At 44.0% G+C, this 12,230-nt stretch overlaps 1 protein-coding gene across 1 annotated transcript in view; it reads right to left on the bottom strand.

The window, feature by feature from the left end:
- Positions 1 to 9,407, bottom strand: part of VPS13B (vacuolar protein sorting 13 homolog B) — a gene marked incomplete in the record, with an annotated part of 603,006 nt that extends 593,599 nt beyond the window's left edge. The window contains 1 exon segment of the mRNA XM_078786778.1: positions 9,147 to 9,407.
- Between the last annotated feature and the right edge of the window lie 2,823 nt (positions 9,408 to 12,230).

Genomic DNA, 12,230 nt, shown 5'->3' with positions numbered 1-12,230 from the left:
GTGAGGAGAAGGGTGCAACGTCGCAGGAGGACATATTTACTCATTTGTGAACATCTGTAAAACTGTCGCACTCAGGGTTGAGTTAATAGTAGAGGGAACTACATCTGAGTGCCACACTAACGTAGGTAAAAATTTATCGGCTCGGGTCGCCCCGAGGTAGAGAAGGGTGCAATGTTGCGGATATGGGATTTGGCCTCCATCCATATCCGCTTGTAAATATTCCCCTATTTCCCCAATACTCCCCAACTATCCCCAATCCCCCATTCCCTAGTCCCATTGTCTGTAAACAACACTCTGTAGCCCCGACCTTCCCCTTTTTCCCCCATTAAATGTCATGCCCAGGTTCACCGCATCTCACGTAGACAACTATAGGACATCTTGCTAGTTATTCTTAGTCTATGTCAGTTAAGGACTCGTTTCCATTAATTCTGACTCTTCGTTGCACCAGAATGTGATTGTATGGCACCGTTAGTAAGTTTAGGACCTCCCAATACCTCCCCGCATCTCTTCCTCATGGAACAACAACACCAACAACAACAACAACAGCGGCAGCGGCGGCGCGGCGGCGGCGCGGGGAGTGTGCGTCCTCACTCCGGCTTGGTTAGCTGCCATTGAACATGTGCTCCGACGGGGTTACCACGCAGGGGCTCACTGTCAGCTCCTCGTCAAGGGCGGAGCCTGGTAACCCCCCGCACCCAATAAGAAGCGGCGGACCGATTCCATCTGGGGCGGAGCTAACGAGCCGAGGGCGTGTCACTCCCCGCTGGACATGCGCAGGAAGACGGAGGTGACGTGAGATGCGCCTCAGCTTGGAGAAGAAAGGACGCCACCTCCAAGCGCTGAATACCTCCCCGCCGCTCTGGACCGGACCGGGTCGATTCTGCCCCTGAGCCAAGGTGCACCTTGAGCCATCGACTGCCTGCCCTTCCTTGCCATCAATCCCTGTGTGAGTCAGTCTTGTCCCGTTTGTCTGTGGTCTGTCGGGGCTAAGATAAGACCGTGTCTAAGTGCCCATCTTTCTGTGCTGTACCTCTGTGCCGTGTAATCTAAACGTTCTGCATAACCCATATTATATCCTCCTCCGGAGGTCTTGAGAACTGTACCCCTGGTGTCATGTCATTTAACCCAGCCGTTGTGTCCTTTCCTTCATTGATTTAGCATAGCGCGATTCGGCCAACGTTCGAGTGTAATCGGGTAACTTGTGCGAACACGGCGGCCATTCCGCTCGGTCAAGCAACATCTAAGCCGTGTCCGTAACAATACCATGATGATGAGTGCAAAATACAGTATAATACCATGCTGATGAGTGCAAAATACAGTATAATACCATGCTGATGAGTGCAAAATACAGTATAATACCGTGCTGATGAGTGCAAAATACAGTATAATACCGTTCTGATGAGTGCAAAATACAGTATAATACCATGCTGATGAGTGCAAAATACAATATAATACCATGCTGATGAGTGCAAAATACAGTATAATACCATGCTGATGAGTGCAAAATACAGTATAATACCATGCTGATGAGTGCAAAATACAGTATAATACCGTGATAAGTGCAAAAGACAGTATAATACCATGCTGATGAGTGCAAAATACAGTATAATACCATGTTGATGAGTGCAAAATACAGTATAATACCATGCTGATGAGTGCAAAATACAGTATAATACCATGCTGATGAGTGCAAAATACAGTATAATACCATGCTGATGAGTGCAAAATACAGTATAATACCATGCTGATGAGTGCAAAATACAGTATAATACCATGCTGATGAGTGCAAAATACAGTATAATACCATGCTGATGAGTGCAAAATACAGTATAATACCATGCTGATGAGTGCAAAATTCATTATAATACCATGCTGATGAGTGCAAAATACAGTATAATACCATGCTGATGAGTGCAAAATACAGTATAATACCATGCTGATGAGTGCAAAATACAGTATAATACCGTGCTGAGTGCAAAATACAGTATAATACCGTGCTGATGAGTGCAAAATACAGTATAATACCATGCTGATGAGTGCAAAATACAGTATAATACCATGCTGATGAGTGCAAAATACAGTATAATACCATGCTGATGAGTGCAAAATACAGTATAATACCATGCTGATGAGTGCAAAATACAGTATAATACTGTGCTGAGTGCAAAATACAGTATAATACCATGCTGATGAGTGCAAAATACAGTATAATACCATGCTGATGAGTGCAAAATACAGTATAATACCGTGCTGATGAGTGCAAAATACAGCATAATACCATGCTGATGAGTGCAAAATACAGTATAATACCGTGCTGATGAGTGCAAAATACAGTATAATACCATGCTGATAAGTGCAAAATACAGTATAATACCATGCTGATGAGTGCAAAATACAGTATAATACCATGCTGATGAGTGCAAAATACAGTATAATACCATGCTGATGAGTGCAAAATACAGTATAATACCATGCTGATGAGTGCAAAATACAGTATAATACCATGCTTTTGAGTGCAAAATACAGTATAATACTGTGCTGAGTGCAAAATACAGTATAATACCATGCTGATGAGTGCAAAATACAGTATAATACCGTGCTGAGTGCAAAATACAGTATAATACCATGCTGATGAGTGCAAAATACAGTATAATACCATGATGATGAGTGCAAAATACAGTATAATACCGTGCTGATGAGTGCAAAATACAGTATAATACCATGCTGATGAGTGCAAAATACAGTATAATACCATGCTGATGAGTGCAAAATACAGTATAATACCATGCTTATGAGTGCAAAATACAGTATAATACCATGCTGATGAGTGCAAAATACAGTATAATACCATGCTGATGAGTGCAAAATACAGTATAATACCGTGATAAGTGCAAAATACAGTATAATACCATGCTGATGAGTGCAAAATACAGTATAATACCATGTTTATGAGTGCAAAATACAGTATAATACCATGCTGATGAGTGCAAAATACAGTATAATACCGTGCTGATGAGTGCAAAATACAGTATAATACCATGCTGATGAGTGCAAAATACAGTATAATACCATGCTGGTGAGTGCAAAATACAGTATAATACCATGATGATGTGCAAAATACAGTATAATACCGTGCTGATGAGTGCAAAATACAGTATAATACCATGCTGATGAGTGCAAAATACAGTATAATACCATGATGATGTGCAAAATACAGTATAATACCATGATGATGAGTGCAAAATACAGTATAATACCATGCTGATGAGTGCAAAATACAGTATAATACCATGCTGATGAGTGCAAAATACAGTATAATACCATGATGATGTGCAAAATACAGTATAATACCGTGCTGATGAGTGCAAAATACAGTATAATACCATGATGATGAGTGCAAAATACAGTATAATACCATGATGATGAGTGCAAAATACAGTATAATACCATGATGATGAGTGCAAAATACAGTATAATACCATGATGATGAGTGCAAAATACAGTATAATACCATGCTGATGAGTGCAAAATACAGTATAATACCATGCTGGTGAGTGCAAAATACAGTATAATACCATGATGATGTGCAAATACAGTATAATACCATGATGATGAGTGCAAAATACAGTATAATACCGTGCTGATGAGTGCAAAATACAGTATAATACCATGATGATCAGTGCAAAATACAGTATAATACCATGATGATGAGTGCAAAATACAGTATAATACCATGCTGATGAGTGCAAAATACAGTATAATACCATGCTGATGAGTGCAAAATACAATATAATACTGTGCTTTGAGTGCAAAATACAGTATAATACCATGATGATGAGTGCAAAATTCAGTATAATACCGTGCTGAGTGCAAAATACAGTACAATACCATGCTGCCGAATGCAAAATACAGTATAAACACAGCTGGCGTCATGGACAGGATCTTGTCCGGAGGGGAGAGAGACGGTTCTTTGACTCGAAGGCAGCAAGGGTGCAGGGGCCCTATTAAAAAAGGTGAGACCTTTCTCGCAGTATCAGTGACATTTTTTGCTGCCGCCGAGGGAAGGGACCCGTCTTGGCCGATCTCCGGCACAGATCCAAGAACTAAAAGTAAGGGGAACGAACTGTCAGCAGAATGCAGAGGGTTGTTATAGGAGGTAAAAAGTGCTTAGGCCTGAGCAGGGGGAAGAGTGTACCAGGAGGCCAACAGCTTGGACATTCGACATGTCGCAAACGTTGGGAAAAGTGGCCGGACACAGCCCACGTTCGGACATGGGTAGGCCCGGCAAGAGTGTTGGGTGGTGGCGTACTTGGCTGCATACATGCAAACCACTTCCTACCACTATTCATGTTGGTGAAACCGATGTGAACTTTGTTTCGTCGGCCAAGAACCTTGGTGTGGTTTTCGACTGTAACATGACATTTTCCAAGCAAGTACTTCAAACTTGCAAATCAGCATACTTTCAGCTGCGAAAGATCGCATCCATTCGCCACTTTCTTACTCCTCAAGCTGCTCTAACTCTGGTCTGTGCCCTTGTCCTCTCAAGGCTAGACTATTGTAATTCTTTGTATGCTGGCCCATGAGGGACGATGATGAGTGCAGTTTCTCTTGGATAAGTTACAAAAGGTGCAAAACTCTGCCGCTCGTCTTGTCTGTAAGGCGAAGAAGTCTGACCATGTTACTCCGCTCCTTGAATCTTTACACTGGCCGCCTGTCTCTGCTCGTGTGCAATACAAAATTTGCACACTATGTTATAAATCGTTATGTGGAACGGGACCTCACTATCTCTCCGATTTGCTCACTCTCTATGAACCTCGGCGACGGCTTCGTTCAAGCGACGACTCTATGACCTTAGAGCCGCCGCGCACCAGCACCAAGTCGTTTGGCGAGAAATCCTTTTCGTTTGCTGCACCTCTGCTCTGGAATGACCTGCCTTCCTCTGTTCGACATGTTGACTCTATTCCTGCCTTTAAAACCTCCCTCAAAACCTATCTGCTTCACAAGTCTTTCAAAGTCTAAGTCCTGTTTTCCCTTTGGTTTGAGGTGGGACAGAGATCGAGAGTATGTCTGTGTACATGTGCGGGGGAGGGAGGGGAGGAGGAGGGGGAGTACACATCTGTGGGTTTTGAATTGGGAGGGAGAGGAATAGGGCAAGAGTGAAGGTGTGTCTGTGTGTGTATGTTTGTGTATGTGTGTGCGGTGTGTGTGCGTTCGCATGATAATGTAAAGCGCCATGAGGGTCGTTTACTCTGCTTGATGGGGCTATATAAGACTCCTTTATTATTATTATTATTATTATTATAATACCATGATAATGAGTGCAAAATACAGTACAATACCATGCTGACGAGTGCAAAATACAGTATAATACCGTGCTGAGTGCAAAATACAGAATAATACCATGATGACGAGTGCAAAATACAGTATAATACCATGCTGAAGAGTGCAAAATTCATTATAATACCGTGCTAAGCGCAAAATACAATATAATACCGTGCTGAGTGCAAAATACAGTATAATACCATGATGATGAGTGCAAAATACAGTATATTACCATGCTGAAAAATGCAAAATTCATTATAATACCATGCTGATGAGTGCAAAATACAGTATAATACCATTCTGAGTGCAAAATACAATATAATACCGTGCTGATGAGTGCAAAATACAGTATAATACCATGATGATGAGTGCAAAATTCAGTATAATACCATGCTGATGAGTGCAAAATACAGCATAATACCATGCTGATGAGTGAAAAATACAGTATAATACCATGATAATGAGTGCAAAATACAATATAATACCATGCTGACGAGTGCAAAATACAGAATAATACCATGATGATGAGTGCAAAATACAGTATAATACCATGCTGGAGTGCAAAATTCATTATAATACCATGCTGAGTGCAAAATACAGTATAATACCGCGCTGACGAGTGCAAAATACAATATAATACCATGATGATGAGTGCAAAATTCATTATAATACCATGCTGATGAGTGCAAAATACAATATAATACCATGCTGATGAGTGCAAAATACAATATAATACCATGCTGATGAGTGCAAAATACAGTATAATACCGTGCTGATGAGTGCAAAATACAATATAATACCGTGCTGATGAGTGCAAAATACAGTATAATACCATGATGATGAGTGCAAAATTCAGTATAATACCGTGTTGAGTGCAAAATACAGTATAATACCATGCTGACGAGTGCAAAATACAGTATAATACCGTGCTGATGAGTGCAAAAACACAGTATTGTCATGCGAATCCCTCAAGGTTAACACCAGGGACCGCGGAAGACCGAACGGCTTTAATGGAGGCGACGACCAAACACGGATTTTGCTATCACAGCACGAGAGAAAGAAGGGAAGAGGAAGAAGCGGCAAAAGGGCGTACCTGTAGAGGGAATGAACTCAAACAACACGGGTTTAACAAGGAATGGAAAGTAATGCAAGGGTTTATTTTAAATAAAGGTCGGGACAAGGAAACGCGACGATAAATCTAATAATGATCCTAAATCGGGATCCCGCACACCTCACTTCAGAAACGAACAAAGGACTGAATTAATAAAAGAAATGTCTCGTCGTGTACTTGTGAAATGTGGTGTGTCTTATCTTCGTCTGTAGTCGTGTCCGTCGTCCAACGCGGCTCCAAGCTCCGGCGCGAAGAAACCCTTCGTCCGCTCGCTCGCACGCTTCGCCAGGCCTCGATGCGACTCGCTCCGTGGCATGCCACGAGGTCCCTCGCTCTAGTACCAACAGCACCGGATCCCGCTCCAAGCACCACGACGAACCAACGTCACCCAGCACGAAGCAGGAAGGTCCAGCACGCGAGAAGGAAGAGCCAATGAAGACCAGAGACAAGCGAAGAAGGGGAAGGGCTTCAAGCACAGAGAGATCTCCAATACGAAGGGGTCCAGCGCGCAGAGTCCAAGAGAGAAAATGTCGTGCAGCGCGCCCCTTTGTAACCTTCCCTCTGACGTCAGTCTTGGCGCACCACCAACCAGGGCCTCGTAGCTTCCCGCCGTTTGCCGAACCTCGTCGCGCCTTCCGCGCTGATTGGTTCCATGTTCGCGCCTTCCGCGCCAACCAATCACAGTCCTCCTGGGCGTGGTTACAAACTCGTCTCACGCGATGTTGCCAGACCAGCTGGTGGTGCGGCTGGCGGCGGCCATCCGGCGGTGCCTTGATCTGGCTTCCTGCCCGTCTTCTTCCAAGGTCATTGTAAGGGAAGGGAACTAATTAATGTGTGCACTAAAGGGCCTATCTAAGTGTTTATATGAGTGCATTGCCATAAGGGACAAAGGAATGATTACCAGGTCTGACACACAGGGGTTTATCTTAGTCCCTACAACTATTTAACACCCGAACATCCTTGTATGTTCACAGGTATACGCTTCCCCGACAAACCGCCTAAAACACAGAACTTATTACAGGGTAGATTCCCTATCGCGACAGTCGAAGCATGTTACCTATACAGATCTACCTGGCTATAGATATTCCTCTACCCCCCGACAAAACAATATAATACCGTGCTGATGAGTGCAAAATCTATATTATAATATCCGTAGGTGATCCTGTCTGTCTGTCTGTCTGTCTGTCTGTCCGGGGGAGTGGCTACACCCGGTCTGGGAGGGGCTTCAAAAACAAATATCCACCATTTTGTTTCCTCGCATAGCTTTGAGGCCTCTTTTGTTCGGCCTGTGGTGTCTTGCTTTCACAGTTTTATTTCAACTCTAATTCAATATATCATTTCATTTTTCGCAGTCGCTAACATGGTTTTAGACTCCGTTGAAAAAAAACGGGAATAAAATTTGATGAAAGTTTCCGTTTATAGAATGACATGCATTTTCAAAGGCCTATCAAATGAAGGCCATTGAGACTCTCTCACGCCTTTATCTCCAATCTAACTCACCATCTGATTTCATTTTTATCGATGGTTTTAGACTGGTTTCAGCAATAATTGAGAAAATTCACGCACACAAGATATATTTAAAAATCGCGGCACGATGTATCATACACCGCCCAAATAACTCAGATGGGAAAATTCCAGAGATTTATGAAGAATTCGGTGCGGACTTTTCCAATTGATGACAGTCGTCACAAAAAAGTCGATAATGTGGAGAGAGGGGCAGAGCTTCGTTCACGTATCGCCACAGACGGGAAATTGCCGACAGATATTTCTTCGTTCTTATTTTATAAGTTATCATCATCATTCATCATTATTAAACAGAAGTAAAGGTAAACCTGTTTAAACTTACAGCACAATACAGTACAAAGAGCTCGATAAAGGTAGTAATAACTAATATACATTATAGTATGGTACAGTAGAGTACAGTACGATGCGGTGCAGTCGTGAAGTGCGGTGCAGTGCAGTCGTGGTGAGGTATGGTGCAGTGCAGTGAAATGAGGTATAGCGCAGTGAAGTGCAGTGAAGTGCGGTGCAGTGATGTGCGGTGCAGTGAAGTGCGGTGAACTGAGGTCGATGCAGTGAAGCGAGGTGAACTGAGGTGAGGTGAGGTGCAGTGAAGTGAGGTGAATTGAAGTTTGGTTCGGTGCAGTGAAGTGAGGTGAATTGAGGTTCGGTGCAGTGAAGTGAGGTGAATTGAGGTTCTGTGCAGTGAAGTGAGGTGAACTAAAAGGTTCTGTGCAGTGAAGTGAGGTGAACTGAGGTCGATGCAGTGAAGTGAGGTGAGGTGAGGTGCAGTGAAGTGAGGTGAATTGAGGTTCAGTGCAGTGAAGTGAGGTGAACTGAGGTCGATGCAGTGAAGTGAGGTGAACTGAGGTGAGGTGCAGTGAAGTTAGGTGAATTGAGGTGCAGTGAAGTGAGGTGAGGTGAAGTGAGGTGCAGTGAAGTGAAATGAGGTGCAGTGAAGTGAAATGAGGTGCAGTGACGTGAAGTGAGGTGAAGTGAAGTGAACTGAGGTGCAGTGACGTGAAGTGAGGTGCAGTGAAGTGAAGTGAACTGAGGTACGTTGCGGAAACGTCCTGTGTGGTGTGGTGTGGTGTGGTGTGGTGTGGTGTGGTGCTGCATCGCACTGCAGAAGGCTGATAAAACGAAACGAATCCAGATGTCCCTCATCCACCTCAAAAATATTCAATACCATTTTTGAAACTCAATCACTCACATCTCTGTCTCGAACAGAAGGAAGCGAAAACTTTGATTCAGGAAGCGGTTCGTGTCCGGCCCATGGCGAGGGTAATCCTGGGTCAAAGAGAGCAGCACAGAACGGGGCAAAAGAGCTGAAGGAGCATTGTGTTGTCCGAAGAGATCGTCCAGTTTGCAGACGGAAACCTTACCGATTCCAGGTAATTCGACCAGCTCTTCGAGCGTAACACTCGACAACGACAAAGCTCTCCAGCACAAAAAAGCAACTTCCGGCTATACCGGATGTTTCAATGGTTTCATAAAGGTTCCAGGTTTTCATTCCGAAAATTCGAGCGCTTTTATTTTTCTGAAATACAGCACATTAAATGAAGTTTCAAAACAAAACTTAAAAATAAAAAAAATCTTTTATGTTATTTAAAAATTCCCCCTTTAGAAAGGTTATTCGGATGTAAAATTTTGAGTTTGAACATTTTGGTTTTTCATTTGAATATCAAAAGAGGTGGTGTGTGTGTGTGTGTGTGTGTGTGTGTGTGTGTGTGTGTGTGTGTGTGTGTGTGTGTGTGTGTGTGTGTGTGTGTGTGTGTGTGTGTGTGTGTGTGTGTGTGTGTGTGTGTGTGTGTGTGTGTGTGTGTTGATTGAATATGGGATGTTGTGAAATTAACATCATTTACAACAATCCTTTAAATTATTTATATTTAAGTTTAGGAAAAACCGATACTGTACAATTAATTAAATGTGTGTGTGTGTGTGTGTGTGTGTGTGTGTGTGTGTGTGTGTGTGTGTGTGTGTGTGTGTGTGTGTGTGTGTGTGTGTGTGTGTGTGTGTGTGTGTGTGTGTGAATAAAAGAGAGAGATAGAATTGTGAGGAACAGAAATGACAAAACGAGATGTGTGTGTCGTATATATGTGTACAGTATATGTGTGTGTATATGTGTGTGCGTGTGTATGTACATGTGTGTGTGTATGTATGTATGTGTATTTGAATATGTGTGTGTGTGTGTGTGTGTGTGTGTGTGTGCGCGTGCGTGCGTGCGTGCGTGTGTGTGTGGGTGTGTGTGTGTGTGTATGCATATATGTGTATATGTGTATATATGTGCATATACGTGTGTGTGTGTGTATATATATATATATATATATATTGTTGCGGATCTCCGACGTCGGCTCTCCCCTTATCAAGAGGGGGTTAATCCCCTTGTCCTTTTATCTGGCCAACGGGATCCGGAGTTATGACGTTCCTTCCAGACGGCGTTAACTAGGGTTGCAAGCCGACTTCTTATTACCTACTTACTAACGCTGCCCAGGAAGCAAGGAGATAACTCCCGCCCGAATCACGGATATTGATGGACTATTGCCGAGCGGATAGCAATCCGCGATCCGAGCTGTTAACCAAGACTAGACCCGATTCTAAACGGTTCCTAATCGTGCCACGCTTACCCAATTGAGAAGAGACTGATACGATCGGATTGAGAGGAAACCAGGAAAATAGGAAGAACAGATTGGTTTATTAATTATGTACAAATAAGAAGAGGAAAAGAAAGAATGTACAAGAAAGAAAGAGGAAGGAAAAGTACACAGGGCAGCCTGAGACAGTCTTATTCTATTCCCTGGACACGGGCCCGATCGCTCTCAGATTCGGTCTCAGACTTCAGACTCATGCGGGGTGTAGATGGTAGGGTGGAAGGTCCGGCGATGGTGTCCAGGCTCCGGTCCGGCTCCGGTCCTTGACCCGTACCAGCAGACGAAACCCGGCAGGCAGCTCTCCACGTAGTGTAGCGCGAGCGGACAATTATAGTGACGGGGAAAGGTAAGCTGGGCTATTGGCGTACGTAATATGCGTGCCGGCGCTTTTGTACTCGCGCTACCGGTCTTACTCGCTCCAAGCGCCCCCTCCCCAATGTCCTTCGGCACGCTGCAGTTCTCAGCAATGCGTGCCGCGTGCTCGCCCAGTCAGCCCTCTCGTGAAGTGCAATTCCTTCAAGTTATTTCACCATCAAAGTTCCCCCAGCGAGTCCTTTGTAATATCAATGCTTGGCTTCAGTCTTCGGTAATGAGCACTGCTCCATAAGTCCTCTAGTTCTCACTTGGTAATCGCTTTAGTCCTCAGTAATGAGCGCTGCTCCGTAAGTCCTCACCGCACAGTCCTCGATAATGAGCGCTGCTCCGTAAGTCCTCACCGCACAGTCCTCTTCAAGGGCTTTTCGTGTGTGCTTTTATAACCCAAGCCAGTGAACGCTCTCGAAGCCCAAACTACGCCCGGTCAGGCGACCTCACCTCAGCCCTGGTTGGCTGGTGTTGGCTTACCGGCTCTGCCCTGATGGCTGGTTGACGTGGCCGCACCTCCATCCGGGCGCTCTGCCCCCCTTTTCGGGCCTCACCTCGTGGCTTCAAGGAGCGTAACAAATTGGGAGGGCCGATTGGGCATAGACGGGAGAGCGCTTAATGGCGTCGCTTGGAGGGAGGCTGCCAAAATGGACGAGGGGCCTACTCTTATTTGATTGACGCAACGCAGATGCAACTATTGGGAATGGCCTTATCTAAACACAGACTATGAAATAACTGACATGGCGTACCTATGGGGTGCTACCTTTAACCTTTAATGATGTTATATTTACAAGTGTGGGTTCTCAAAACCACAACACTGCACCCCTCCTTTTGCCAGGCTCGGCCCGAGCCGAATCGATACCTGGGTCAGGACTACTTTTACATCTACATGTGACACTTAGGTGTAGTTTCCTTCTACATTTACTCTACACCCTGAGTGCGACAGTTTTAACACTAGATATGTCCCACCTGCTGCGTTGTGTAGTATCGAACTGACTCACGCCCACAATTAACCGAATTATGGAATGGTTTTCAAACTAAACATTTAAGCCGGTGGGGAGCATGTTATTTACAAGACGCTACTAATTATTTACAACGACAACCCAGGACCTGTCTTTTGTGGGAAAAAGAGAAGAGTTTTTGGAAAGAAGAACCACCGATTGCACTGCACTGCACCAATACACCATACACCCATATGTACCAATAAATGCACCATAATAAAAAAAATGCACGAAAAGCACCGGCATCAAAAATGCACAAAAACTCAAAATGCACGGAAACAT

This window comes from Myxine glutinosa, chromosome 11, assembly GCF_964187855.1.
Source record: "Myxine glutinosa chromosome 11, kmMyxGlut1.1, whole genome shotgun sequence".
In the NCBI taxonomy this organism is placed as follows: Eukaryota; Metazoa; Chordata; class Myxini; order Myxiniformes; family Myxinidae; genus Myxine; species Myxine glutinosa.
This window is presented reverse-complemented; position numbering and strand designations above follow the sequence as displayed.